We start from the raw sequence: 14,890 nt of genomic DNA, 5'->3' as shown, positions 1-14,890 counted from the left end.
CTAAAAATCCAAGGTAAATTACAAGCACACTTGGATAACTGTTGCCATTGCCAGAGCCCAGATGGCCATGCCTAAGAGAATAGTAGGGCGCTTGGGTGAGTTCCATCATGACCGAGAGACTTTTGGAGCATATATGAAGTGGCTAGAAATGTTTTTCAACACAAGTAGTTTCATCGAAGTCCCTGATGATGAAAACCATAACCGGGTGGTTTTAGAAAGAAAACATTTTTTTTTGGCTGAAGCAGGCCTTGAGGTGTATGAAACATTCAAAAATGTGCTTGTTCCTGTCAAGCTGAAGGACTTGTCACTGACAGAGATTCTAATTAAGTTGGAACAGCACGACAGTCCTGAGCCCCTGAAAATTGCTGAACATTATCATTTTGGAATACAAGATTAATTAATTGATGAGGCTATCAGTGAGTACATTGTAGCTTTAAAAAAGCTATCCATTCACTGTCATTTCGTAAACTTTCAGGACCGAGCATTGCATGATCTCTTTATTTGTGGGATGGAAAATGAAGCAATCAGAAGGAAGTTGTTGACAACCCCTAACTTGACTTTTGATTTAGCTTGTCAGACAGCTATGTCGATGGATATGGTTGACCAATACTCCCGAGAATTTTGTACCATTTCCAGTCGTCAGACAATCGAGGTAAATCACCTGCAGGTTAAAAATAAAAAACAGTTGGGCCCCAAAGCCTAGTAACTGGCCAAGGTAACAGTGCATTGAAGTCGTGCTATCGGTGCCTGTGACAACACATTGCTCAAAACTGTCCATATGTGAAGGCAGAGTGTTTTTTCTGCAAGAAAACTGACCACCTTGTGAAGGCATGATGACTGAAGAGTAAACCAACTTTCAATGCTTTCAGCAGAAATCGCCAGAGACTACATAGCATTGAAGAGAAGCCATGGGATGAGGAGTTCTGGAGATAAACATCATCAGAAACACGAGGGTATCTAACAGCGATTCGTGAATATTGTCACCCATGTAGACGTTGCAGGAACCGGGGTACCCATGGAAATTGAAATTGGTGCATCTGTGAGCGTAATACCGGAATCGCTATATCTCGACAAGTTGAGTGATTTTCCACTGGAGAAATCGAAGATAGAACTGTGAGGCTACACAGGAGAACAAATCCCTCTTGTAGAACGTATCACCATACCGCTGAAATACAAGGATCACTTTCAGAGCTTGCCTCTCATAGTAGTGGCAGGAGATAAGCCTGCCTTGATAAGTAGAAATTGGTTGGGATCACTGAAGCTGGATTGGAATGAGATTTTTTAGGTGGAAACAAAATTTGCATCGCAAGATTACATCATCAAGTAATATCCAAAGGTGTTCTGTGAAACAGGCAGTTCGATCCAAGACTGCAAGGTGTGCGTCAGAGTGCAGAAGAATGCAAGAACAGTTTACTACAAGCCACGTCCCATACCATACGCACTCAAGGAGAAAATTGAGCAAAAACTCAAAAGGCTAGAAACTGAGAACATTATCTCTAAGGTAGATTTAAGTAATTGGGCTACACCCATTGTTGTAGTACCTAAGTCAGTGGTAATGCTGATGCTATGCCCAGGTTGCCATCACAAGTTATACCCAATAGGGAAGAAGTGTTCTATTTTTCATACATTGATGAACTGCCAGTTGCAGCTGAAGAGATTGGTAGAACAATCAAACGGGACCCAGTTATGTCAAAGGTGTATGATTGAGTGTGAGGTGGAGCATTGCAGTGAGGAAGATCGAAAAGAGGGTTGGAGCGATGATGCAGCCCTGCTTGACCCTGGTCCGAACGTGGATTGGGTCTGTGGTGGATCCATTGGTCAGGTTCACGGCTTGCATGTCGTCATGGAGTAGGCGGAGGATGGCGACAAACTTTTGGGGGCAGCCGAAACGGAAGAGGATCCTCCATAGTCCCTCATGGTTAGCAGTGTCAAAGGCCTTTGTAAGGTCAAAAAAGGCCATGTACAAGGGTTACTGCTGTTCCCTGCATTTCACTTGCAGTTGTCGTGCCATAAAGATCATGTCCGTTGTACTCCGTAGTGGACAGAATCTGCACTGTGATTCAGGGAGGAGCTCCTCAGCCACAGGGAGAAGACGGTTGAGGAGGATCCAAGCGATGACTTTCCCAGTGGCTGACAACAGGGAGAGTCCTCTGTAATTGCCGCAGTCAGACTTGTCCCCTTTTTTAAAGATTACTGCATCTCTAAGATTTCCCAGCATGCTCTCCTCCTTCGAGATGAGAGACATGAGGTCATGCATTTGTGCCAATAGTACTTCTCCGCAGGGATTCCATCCGCTCCCAATGCCTTTTTGTTCTTGAGCTGATGGATGGCCTTTTCTACCTTGTGCAGGGCTGGAGTTTTGCTGAGATGCTGGTGGGTAGCATGCTGCGGGATGGAGTTGAGGACACTCGTGTCTAAGGCAGAGTCTCGATTAAGGAGATCTTCGAAGTGCTCCTTCCAGCGGTCCCTGACTGCCTCGGTGTCCTTGATGAGTGTCTTCCCGTTCTTGGCCAGCCTGCATGGTCTACAGAGCTGTAGTGATAACCACCCTCTTGTACGGCTCAGAGACATGGACCATATACAGAAGACACCTCAAATCACTGGAGAAATACCACCAATGATGCCTCTGCAAGATCCTGCAAATCCCCTGGGAGGACAGACGCACCAACAGCAGTGTTCTTGATCAGGCCAGCATCCCCAGCATCAAAGAACTGACCACACGCGACCAGCTCCATTGGGCGGACCACATTGTTCACATGCCCAAAACGAGACTCCCAAAGCAAGCGCTCTACTCGGACATCCTACACGGCAAGCGAGCCCCAAGTGGGCAGAGGAAACGTTTCAAGGACACCTTCAAAGCCTCCTTGATTAAGTGCAACATTGCCACTGACACCTGGGAGTCCCTGGCCAAAGACCGTCCTAAGTGGAGGAAGAGAATCCAGGCAGGCGCTGAGCACCTTGAGCCTCGTCGCCAAGAGTGTGCAGAAAACAAGTGCAGGCAATGGAAGGAGCGTGCGGCAAACCAGACTCCCCACCCACCCCTTCCCTCAATGACTATCTGTTCCACCTGTGACAGAGAATGTAGTTCCCGTAGTGGACTGTTCAACCACCTGAGAAGTCACTTTTAGAGTGGAAGTAAGTCTTCCTCGATTTTGAGAGACTGCCTATGATGATGATGATGATGATTACATAGCAAATGGCTGGCCAAACCAGGTGTCAGAGGAAGATATTCATCCATACTTCGTTCTGAGGAATGAATTGTCAGTGGATAAAGATTGTATCATGTGGGGTGCAAGAGTGGTTATCGCAAATAAGTTCAGGTCCAAATTGTTAGGAAATCTTCATGACCTTCACCGGGGAATGTGCTAGACTTTCCACTACACATTGCCTAACTATGGCCCAGATATTGCCCAAAACAGACCTCTATCGTCCATTTTGAGCAAAAAGTGGAAACTAGGCCAGAAAGATCGCCGGAAAAATAGGCCCCCAAGTTTCGGCTCACTTCGCCGAGCTGATCGTCGAGTTGATCGCCCGCACATGGCCAATTTGAAGTTTCTGCACATCGCCATCACAAAACTGGGCTGATCGCTCGGCGAGAACAAGGCTGGGTAATAGTTGCTTTTCCCAGGCTTTACTGAAGGAAATGGGCACTACAGATGCCATTTTGAAGATCGGAAGAAGGTGGAGACAGCTAAAAAATCGTGCTTAGATAGTTGTGAGTTATTTAAGGGCCCTGAATAGATAGATCGACTCAGATTATTAATTATATTTAATTTTGCTAATGGTAGCCTCGTGGATTAGGCATTTTTTAGTGAAAAGTGCATTTATACTAAGTGAAAATAATTATTGAAAGTGATGGGGCCTAGTGTTAGACTGGGGCTGGAATAGAGAGAATATTATACTGAGATTGGTATACAATGTTAGACTGGGGCTTGTATAGAGAGTGTAGTTTAATAGATTGACATTCTTTAGTGAAAAGTGCATTTATAGCAAATAATTATTGATAGTGATGAGGCCTATGCTTTCTCTGCCATTACTCATAACTGCTCACAAGCTTGTTTCTGAAAGGACCAATCGAAGAGGTGGCAGAATAATCTGTAGACAGAGACAGAGGAGACAGAGGAGGCGAGCGTACAGCCAACAAAGGTACTTGGAAAAGCAAGCTTATCTCGACGTCAGAAAAGGCGTGTCTTCGAAGGCTGCAGCTCTGGAAGGAGGTCATCGATGAGATTTGCCAACTTGTCAACATAGAAACATAGAAACATAGAAAATAGGTGCAGGAGTAGGCCATTCGGCCCTTCGAGCCTGCACCACCATTCAATAAGATCATGGCTGATCATTCCCTCAGTACCCCTTTCCTGCTTTCTCTCCATACCCCTTGATCCCTTTTAGCAGTAAGGGCCATATCTAACTCCCTCTTGAATATATCCAATGAACTGGCATCAACAACTCTCTGTGGAGTGAAGAAGTTTCTTCTCATCTCAGTCCGAAATGGCTTACCCCTTATCCTAAGACGGTGTCCTCTTGTTCTGGACTTCCCAACATCGGGAACATTCTACCCACATCTAACCTATCCTGCTCCCGTCAGAATTTTGTATGTTTCTATGAAAGCCCCTCTCATCCTCCTAAACTCCAATGTATAAAGGCCCAGTTGATCCAGTCACTCCTCATATGTCAGTCCAGCCATCTCGGGAATCAGTCTGGTGAACCTTCGCTGCACTCCCTCAATAGCAAGAACGTCCTTCCTCAGATTAGGAGACCAAAACTGAACACAATATTCCAGGTGAGGCCTCACCAAGGCCCTGTACAACTGCAGTAAGGCCTCCCTGCTCCTATACTCAAATCCCCTAGCTATGAAGGCCAACATAGCATTTGCCTTCTTCACCGCCTGCTGTACCTGCATGCCAACCTTCAATGACTGATGTACCATGACACCCAGGTCTCATTGCACCTCCCCTTATCCTAATCTGCCGCCATTCAGATAATAGTCTGTCTTCGCGTTTCTGCCACCAAAGTGGATAACCTCACATTTATCCACATAATACTGCACCTGCCATGCATTTGCCCACTCACCTAACCTGTCCAAGTCACTCTGCAGCCTCTTAGCGTCCCATTCACAGCTCACACCGCCACCCAGTTTAGTGGTCATCTGCAAACTTGGAGATATTACACTCAATTCCTTCATCCAAATCATTGATGTATATTGTAAAGAGCTAGGGTCCCAGCACTGAGCCTTGCGGCACTCCATTAGAAACATAGAAACATAGAAACATAGAAAATAGGTGCAGGAGCAGGCCATTCAGCCCTTCTAGCCTGCACCGCCATTCAATGAGTTCATGGCTGAACATGAAACTTCAGTACCCCCTTCCTGCTTTCTCGCCATAACCCTTGATCCCCCGAGTAGTAAGGACTTCATCTAACTCCCTTTTGAATATATTTAGTGAATTGGCCTCAACTACTTTCTGTGGTAGAGAATTCCACAGGTTCACCACTCTCTGGGTGAAGAAGTTTCTCCTCATCTCGGTCCTAAATGGCTTACCCCTTATCCTCAGACTGTGACCCCTGGTTCTGGACTTCCCCAACATTGGGAACATTCTTTCTGCATCTAACCTGTCTAAACCCGTCAGAATTTTAAACGTTTCTATGAGGTCCCCTCTCATTCTTCTGAACTCCAGTGAATACAAGCCCAATTGATCCAATCTTTCTTGATAGGTCAGTCCCGCCATCCCGGGAATCAGCCTGGTGAACCTTCGCTGCACTCCCTCAATAGCAAGAATGTCCTTCCTCAAGTTAGGAGACCAAAACTGTACACAATACTCCAGGTGTGGCCTCACCAAGGCCCTGTACAACTGTAGCAACACCTCCCTGCCCCTGTATTCAAATCCCCTCGCTATGAAGGCCAACATGCCATTTGCTTTCTTAACCGCCTGCTGTACCTGCATGCCAACCTTCAATGACTGATGTACCATGACACCCAGGTCTCGTTGCACCTTCCCTTTTCCTAATCTGTCACCATTCAGATAATAGTCTGTCTCTCTGTTTTTACCACCAAAGTGGATAACCTCACATTTATCCACATTATACTTCATCTGCCATGCATTTGCCCACTCACCTAACCTATCCAAGTCACTCTGCAGCCTAATAGCATCCTCTGCCTGCCATTCTGAAAAGGACCCTTTATCCCGACTCTCTGCTTCCTGTCTGCCAACCAGTTCTCTATCCACATCAGTATATTACCCCCAATACCATGCGCTTTGATTTTGCACATCAATCTCTTGTGTGGGACTTTGTCACAAGCCTTTTGAAAGTCCAAATACACCACATCCACTGGTTCTCCCTTGTCCACTCTACTAGTTACATCCTCAAAAAATTCCAGAAGATTTGTCAAGCATGATTTCTCCTTCATAAATCCATGCTGACTTGGACCTATCCTGTCACTGCTTTCTAAATGTGCTGCTATTTCATCCTTAATAATTGATTCTAACATTTTCCCTACCACTGACGTCAGGCTAACTGATCTATAATTACCCGCTTTCTCTCTCCCTCCTTTTTAAAAAGTTTTGTTACATTAGCTACCCTCCAGTCCATAGGAACTGATCCAGAGTCGATAGACTGTTGGAAAATGATCACCAATGCATCCACTATTTCTAGGGCCACTTCCTTAAGTACTCTGGGATGCAGACTATCAGGCCCCGGGGATTTATCGGCCTTCCATCTCATCAATTTCCCCAACACAATTTCCCGCCTAATAAGAATATCCTTCAGTTCCTCCTTCTCACTAGACCCTCGGTCCCCTAGTCCTTCTGGAAGGTTATTTGTGTCTTCCTTTAAGAAGACAGAACCAAGTACGTGTTCAATTGGTCTGCCATTTCTTTGTTCCCCATTATAAATTCACCTGAATCCGACTGCAAGGGACCTACATTTGTCTTCACTAATCTGTTTCTCTTCACGTATCTATAGAAGCTTTTGTAGTCAGTTTTTATGTTCCCGGCAAGCTTCTTCTCGTACTCTATTTTCCCCCTCTAAATTAAACCCTTTGTCCTCCTCTGCTGAATTCTAAATTTCTCCCAGTGCTCAGGTTTGCTGCTTTTTCTGGCCAGTTTATATGCCTCTTCCTTGGATTTAACACTATACTTAATTTCCCTTGTTAGCCACGGTTGAGCCACCTTCCCCGTTTTATTTTTACTCCAGAGAGGGATGTACAATTGCTGAAGTTCATCCATGTGATCTTTAAATGTTTGCCATTGCTTATCCACCGTCAACCCTTTTAGTATCCTCTGGCAGTCTATTCTAGCTAATTCACGCCTCATACCGTCGAAGTTACCTTTCCTTAAGTTCAGGACCCTAGTTTCCGAATTAACTTTGTCACTCTCCATCTTAATAAGGAATTCTACCATATTATGGTCACTCTTCCCCAAGGGGCCTCGCACAACAAGATTGCTAATTAGTCCCTTCTCATTACACATCACCCAGTCTAGGATGGCCAGCTCCCTGGTTGGTTCCTCGACATATTGGTCTAGAAAACCATCCCAAATGCACTCCAGGAAATCCTCCTCCACCGCATTACTACCGGTTAGATTAGCCCAATCAATATGTAGATTAAAGTCACCCATGATAACTGCTGTACCTTTATTGCATGCATCCCTAATTTCTTGTTTGATGCTGTCCCCAACCTTACTGCTACTGTTTGGTGGTCTGTACACAATTCCCACTAGCGTTTTCTGCCCTTTGGTGTTCCGTAGCTCCACCCATACTGATTCCACATCATCCAAGCAAATGTCCTTTCTTAATATTGCATTAATTTCCTCTTTAACCAACAATGCCACCCCGCCTCCTTTTACTTTCTGTCTATCCTTCCTAAATGTTGAATACCCCTGGATGTATTAGCATGGATAGAGAATTGGCTAATGAACAGAAAGCAGAGAGTCGGGATAAATGGGTCCTTTTCGGGTTGGAAATCAGTGGTTAGTGGTGTGCCACATGGATCGGTGCTGGGACCACAACTGTTTACAATATACATAGATGACCTGGAAGAGAGGACAGAGTGTAGTGTAACAAAATTTGCAGATGACACAAAGATTAGTGGGAAAGCGGGTTGTGTAGAGGACACAGAGAGGCTGCAAAGAGATTTAGATAGGTTAAGCAAATGGGCTAAGGTTTGGCAGATGAAATACAATGTCGGAAAATGTGAGGTCATCCACCTTGGGGGAAAAAAACAGTAAAAGGGAATATTATTTGAATGGGGAGAAATTACAACATGCTGCAGTGCAGAGGGACCTGGGGGTCCTTGTGCATGAATCCCAAAAAGTTAGTTTGCAGGTGCAGCAGGCAATCAGGAAGGCGAATGGAATGTTAGCCTTCATTGCGAGAGGGATGGAGTACAAAAGCAGGGAGGTCCTGCTGCAACTGTACAGGGTATTGGTGAGGCCGCACCTGGAGTACTGCATGCAGTTTTGGTCACCTTACTTAAGGAAGGATATACTAGCTTTGGAGTGGGTACAGAGACGATTCACTAGGCTGATTCCGGAGATGAGGGGGTTACCTTATGATGATAGATTGAGTAGACTGGGTCTTTACTCGTTGGAGTTCAGAAGGATGAGTGGTGATCTAATAGAAACATTTAAAATAATGAAAGGGATAGACAAGATAGAGGCAGAGAGGTTGTTTCCACTGGTTGGGAGACTAGAACTAGGGGGCACAGCCTCAAAATATGGGGGAGCCAATTTAAAACCGAGTTGAGAAGGAATTTCTTCTCTCAGAGGGTTGTGAATCTGTGGAATTCTCTGCCCAAGGAAGCAGTTGAGGCTAGCTCATTGAATGTATTCAAATCACAGATAGATAGATTTTTAACCAATAAGGGAATTAAGGGTTATGGGGAGCGGGCGGGTAAGTGGAGCTGAGTCCATGGCCAGATCAGCCATGATCTTGTTGAATGGCGGAGCAGGCTCGAGGGGCTAGATGGCCTACTCCTGTTTCTAATTCTTATGTTCTTATGTCCTTATTTTGAGTTCCCAGCCTTGGTCACCCTGGAGCCATGTCTCCGTGATGCCAATTACATCATACCTGTTAACTGCTACCTGCGCAGTTAACTCGTCCACCTTATTCTGAATACTCCTCGCATTGAGGCACAGAGCCTTCAGGCTTGTCTTTCTAACTCACTTTGCCCCTTTAGAATTTTGCCGTAATGTGGCCCTTTTTGCTTTTTGCCTTAGGTTTCTCTGTCCTCCACTTTTACTTTTCTTCTTTCTATCTTTTGCTTCTGCCCCCATTCTACTTCCCTCTGTCTCCCTGCATAGGTTCCCATACCCCTGCCATATTCGTTTAACTCCTCCCCAACAGCACTAGCAAACACTCGCGCTTGGACATCAAGGGGGATCTGCAGCCTGCCAGCACCATCAGAACCACACTCTCCGTTGAGGTGAAGGTTACTGCAGCCCTAGCCTTCTATGCATCAGGATCTTTTCAGTCTTTAGCTGGCGACATCTGTCTTATATCTCAGCACACCACACACTACTGCATTTGGCAGGTGACTGAAGCCCTTTACACTCGCAGGATGAACTTTAGGAGCTTCCCTATGACCAGGGAGGCACAGGCCACAAGGGCTTTGGGTTTCTCGAGAATAGCAGACTTCCCCAAGTTGTAGGGAGCAATAGATTGCACGCACATTGCCCTGAAAGCCCCCTTAAAGAACGCGGGAGTGTTGCATAACAGAAAGGGATTCCACTCCCTAAATGTGCAGCTTGTTGTCGACCACAACCAAATAATCATGACAGTAAATGCTACATTTCCTGGCAGCATCCATGATGCGTACATCCTACGTGAGAGTGCTAGCCCTGACATGTTTCTCAATCAGCCAGAAGGTCACAGTTGGATGCTCGGGGATAAGGGATATGGCCTTGCCAGTTGGCTGATGACCTCATTGCGTAATCCTGTCACTGAAGCAGAGAAATGGTACAATGAAAGCCACATAGCGACACACAACATCGTCGAAAAGACAATTGGAGTCCTAAAGCAGCGCTTCAGTTGCCTGGACCATTCTGGTGGCAGCCTACAGTACCACCCTGACCAGGTCACTGAGTTTATTGTGGTGTGTTGCATGCTGCATAACCTAGCAATAAGGAGAGGACAACTAATGCCAGATGGGGCTGCAGGTCCACCTCCAGAAGGAGAGGAGACGGAAGAGCTAGCCGGCGAGGAGCAAGAGGAGGAGGAGGAGGAGGCAGATGTGGAGGCTGCTAAGGACCTCGGGTAGGACAATCAGCCTGGTGATGTAGCCAAGGTCCCACGGCCCCCTCCCCCAGAAGACCCAGAAGACCATTACCCCGTGGGAGTTACGCGGCTGCAAAGCTGTTGCGTTGGCAGCTCATAAATGAACACTTTGCATGAACTTGCATTGGGGACAGTGAAATTTACATTTACAGTTATGGTTAAACAAAAGTTGCTTTTGCGTTGAGTTACGTTGAGTTTTGTTTTAGTCTCGTCTGTACTGGCCTTGCTTGTCCATTGTTGTACAACATTTGCATTAATGCTTAACTGAGCTAAAGTTATATTATTGTTATTGTAAGACAATGCACAACAATATGTTGGATTCATTAAACTTTTAATTGTGAAAAAATGATTTTTATTCAACAACCCCCACCCATCCACCCACCAACACCACTCCCCACCCCCACCCCACAACTATATATGAATATTAACAATTTAACATTTTAAACATGAAAAAACCACCCCCACTCCCTACCTGTGGCCACATCTCCCTCCAGATCCTTTCCCCCCCCCGCCCCCGCATCCTAGGCCCTCCCGCCCATTTTGATCCCCACAGACCGAGACGTGGCTGGCTTGCAGCGGGCAACGCTAAGACTTCCTGTCTTGGTGCTGGTGTTGGAGTGGAAGACGAGGGTAGTGGCTCGTCTTCCAAGTTCAGAGGGACTGTATCCTCCGTACTCGCTTGAGTGCTCGGGGTATCACCTTGGGGTGCAGTGCCATGTCCAGCCAGCAATGCATGCCAAAGGGCATTTGTTGCAGCGGTCTGTTTGCATACCCCTTCCAGGGTCTGCCGTGCTACCTCCAATAGCTCGGGTCTCACGGCAGACACCTGTGAGAAATCTTGTGCGAACTGTGTGAACCCCTGGAGAAGATCGTGACCGTCTCCACGCACAGGGACATCAAGCCCTCCAAGCGATCATCCGGAGGCAATTACTGACCTCGCTGACCCGGCCTCCGTGGGGTCGGGGTGCACAAAATAGTGTGCCTCGGCATTGCCGGCTGCACGCCGCTTGGTCCTGGTACCTCTTCTGTCTCAATTGAGATGACCGCAGGATCATCCCCCCCAAAAAAATGTCGTCCTCCTCCTCGTTAGGCTCAGTAGGCACCTGTTGTTGCTCCTCCTCCTCCTCCTCTTCAACATCTCGTGCAGGTGAAGGTGCGGGTTGAACCATGGTTTCAGGGTGACCTTACAAGCAAATTAGAGATTATTAAAGAGCTTAGAGCATAAGGGTGCACATTAACGAGCGACTTTACATATCAATACATTTCACTACCTTATGCACAAAGGCTACATGCATGACATGACATAATTCGTATATTCTGTATTGCATTATATTTACAGGACATCACAGTACATTACTCTTTAATACTGTTTGGCACATTACTCACGAGACGCATCACTGGGCTCCACCAGACCGCGTGTGGTGACCGCACGAGTTTCCGACCCTATGAGCGCGGCCGCATGCTCCTCCAGGCTCCAGGTCCGTCAGTGGAGTCAACTGAGCAGAGCCTCCCTGTACACCACTGCTCTGCCAGGTTGTTAGATATCTTCTTCTGCAAACGAGAAAAGAGCATCGCATAAGCTAATTGACTAGGTAGTATCATGGAGTCACAATAGTTAAAACATTACATGCTACAGCTTGACACATACACATCTCTCTATGCTGCAGCAGTCAGAGAGACTTCAATCCCATCAAACACTCCCAGGACAGGTACAACACGGGTCCAATACAGATTGACACCCCCTCTACCATGTCCCATCAAACACTTCAAGGACAGCTATAGCATGGGGTTATTTACAGAGTAAAGCTCCCTCTAAATAGTCCCAGGGCTCAGAGCCCTGTCAGGATCTTACCATGGAGTTTATGTAATACATATATGGATCATAAAATACAATTCCATCCAGGCGATTCAATGTTATACTCACAATTTTCATAAGTAAATTAAATGCTACTTATTCTTCCTGCAGCCACCAGGCTATTCCAGCATTTGCAGCATTGGTCCGAGCCCTTTGCCTCATGAGATGCCGTGGTCACCACGGCAGCAATCTCGGACCAGATTTTATGATATGCACGCGGTGGGGGTTTGCCATGTGCGTTCCGAGTTAAGTTCCCCCAATGTGCAATCACCTCATTCACAAGCACCTCATTAGCCTTGTCGCTAAAGGGCTTTGCCCTTTTCCTCTCTCCCTCCGACACCTCTACTTGAGATTTATGCACTTCCTTCAGTGGCTTTACAATTGCTTCTCTCTCTCTCTCTTTCGCCTCCACCCTGTAACTTCTGATCATGTGTGATGCCCCCTGACCTCCAGAAACGTGGTAAAACCAGTCGGCCGAAAAAAAATCTCACACATGCACAGAAAGCCGTTGCTAGGGAAGCTTTTGAGTTCCTCGTTCGGTGAGCGAACACGACATCGCCGAAAAATCCGATCGCCCATTTCACATCGCCGGCCTAAGGCTGAGACGTCTTACATCGTTGGAACAAGGCCCATTTTTTGGGGCGATGGCCACCTAGTGGAAAGTCTAGCCTTATATAGAGTACATCATTAGTCAGTATACAACATGCCAATCGGTGAACAAGAAACCACCATCAGTACCATTACAGCCATGGAAATGGCCTCCAAGAGTGTAGTAAAGGTTGCATGTAGATACTGCTGAGCTAGAAGGACAACAAATATTCACTGTGATTGATAGTAAAGGTGTTTCTGATGTGGAAAATAACATCAAGTAAAATGGTAGACAATTTGCAAATATTGTTTTCTTCATATGGTCTCTCAGAAGAAATTGCACCTGGGCTGCAATTTTGTTCAGAAGAATTTGCACAGTTCATGAGTAGAAATGGGGTGAAACATACCAATGTTCCACCGTACCACACTGTATCAAATGGTGCAGCAGAGCACACAGTACAAATTGTAAAGTGTGCCCTCATCAAGAAAATGTTTGATCCAAATCCAAAGAAATGGCAGTTGTCGTTGGATTAGCACATTTTCTACTGACTTATCGTAGAAGTCAGTGGAAGAGAAACAACAGCCATGAACCAGGTTCTCATTGTTAAAGCCAAACTTGGCACAGTCAGTAGAAGAGAAACAATCAAGACAGAAAGAGAGTCATGATAGAGATAGAGTAAAAGAGAGCAGTGTGAAATTGAATCAGAAGGCTAGAGTGAAGAACCAGTTGGATAGAGGTGGTACTCAGTAAGATAATGGGACTAAAGACAGATAAATCCCCTGGACCTGATGGCTTGCATCCTAGGGTCTTAAGAGAAGTAGCGGCAGGGATTGTGGATGCATTGATAGTAATTTACCAAAATTCCATGGGTTCTGGGGAGGTCCCAGCAGATTGGAAAACTGCTTTTTGTCTGCCCCTATTTAAAAAAGGAGGCAGACAAAAAGCAGGAAACTATAGACCAGTTAGCCTAGCATCTGTGGTTGGGAAAATGTTGGAGTTCATTATTAAAGAAGCAGTAGCAGGACATTTGGAAAAGCAAAATTCGGTCAGGCAGAGTTAGCATGGATTTATGAAGGGGAAGTCATGTTTGACAAATTTGCTGGAATTCTTTGAGGATGTAACGAACAGGGTAGATAAAGGGGAACCAGTGGATGTGGTGTATTTGGAATTCCAGAAGGCATTTGGCAAGGTGCCACATAAAAGGTTACTGCACAAGATAAACAATCACGGGGTTGGGGGTAATATATTAGCATGGATAGAGGATTGGCTAACTACCAGAAAACAGAGAGTCGGGATAAATGGTTAATTCTCTGGTTGGCAACCAGTAACTAGTGGGGTGCCGCAGGGATCAGTGCTGGGACCCCAACTATTTACAATCTATATTAACGACTTGGAAGAAGGGACTGAATGTAACGTAACCAAGTTTGCTGATGATACAAAGATAGGAGGAAAAGCAATGTGTGAGGACACAAAAAATCTGCAAAAGGACATAGACAGACTAGGTGAGAGGACAAAAATTTGGCAGATGGAGTATAATGTTGGAAAATGTGAGGTCATGCACTTTGGCAGAAAGAAAATCAAAGAGCAAGTTATTATTTAAATGGAGAAAGATTGCAAAGTGCCACAGTACAGTGGGACCTGGGGCTACTTGTGCATGAAACACAAAAGGATAGTATGCAGGTAAAGCAAGTGATCAGGAAGACCAATGCAATCTTGGTCTTTAGTGTAAAGGGGATAGAGTATAAAAGCAGAGAAGTCTTGCTACAGCTACACAGGTTATTGGTGAGGCCACACCTGGAATACTGCGTGCAGTTTTGGTTTCCATATTTACAAAAGGATATACTTGCTTTGGAGACAGTTCAGAGAAGGTTCACTAGGTTGATTCAGGAGATGAGGGGGTTGACTTATGAGGAAAGGTTGAGTAGGTTAGGCCTCTACTCATTGGAATTCAGAAGAATGAGAGGTGATCTTATCGAAACGTATAAGATTATGAGGGGGCTTGATAAGGTGGATGCAGAGAGGATGTTTCCATTGATGGGGGAGACTAGAACTAGAGGGCATGATCTTAGAATAAGGGGCCGCCCATTTAAAACTGAGATAAGGAGAAATTTCTTCTCTCAGAGGGTTGTAAATCTGTGGAATTCACTGCCTCAGAGAGCTGTGGAAGCTGGGACATT

This window comes from Pristiophorus japonicus, chromosome 7, assembly GCF_044704955.1.
Source record: "Pristiophorus japonicus isolate sPriJap1 chromosome 7, sPriJap1.hap1, whole genome shotgun sequence".
Taxonomy (NCBI): Eukaryota; Metazoa; Chordata; class Chondrichthyes; family Pristiophoridae; genus Pristiophorus; species Pristiophorus japonicus.
This window is presented reverse-complemented; position numbering follows the sequence as displayed.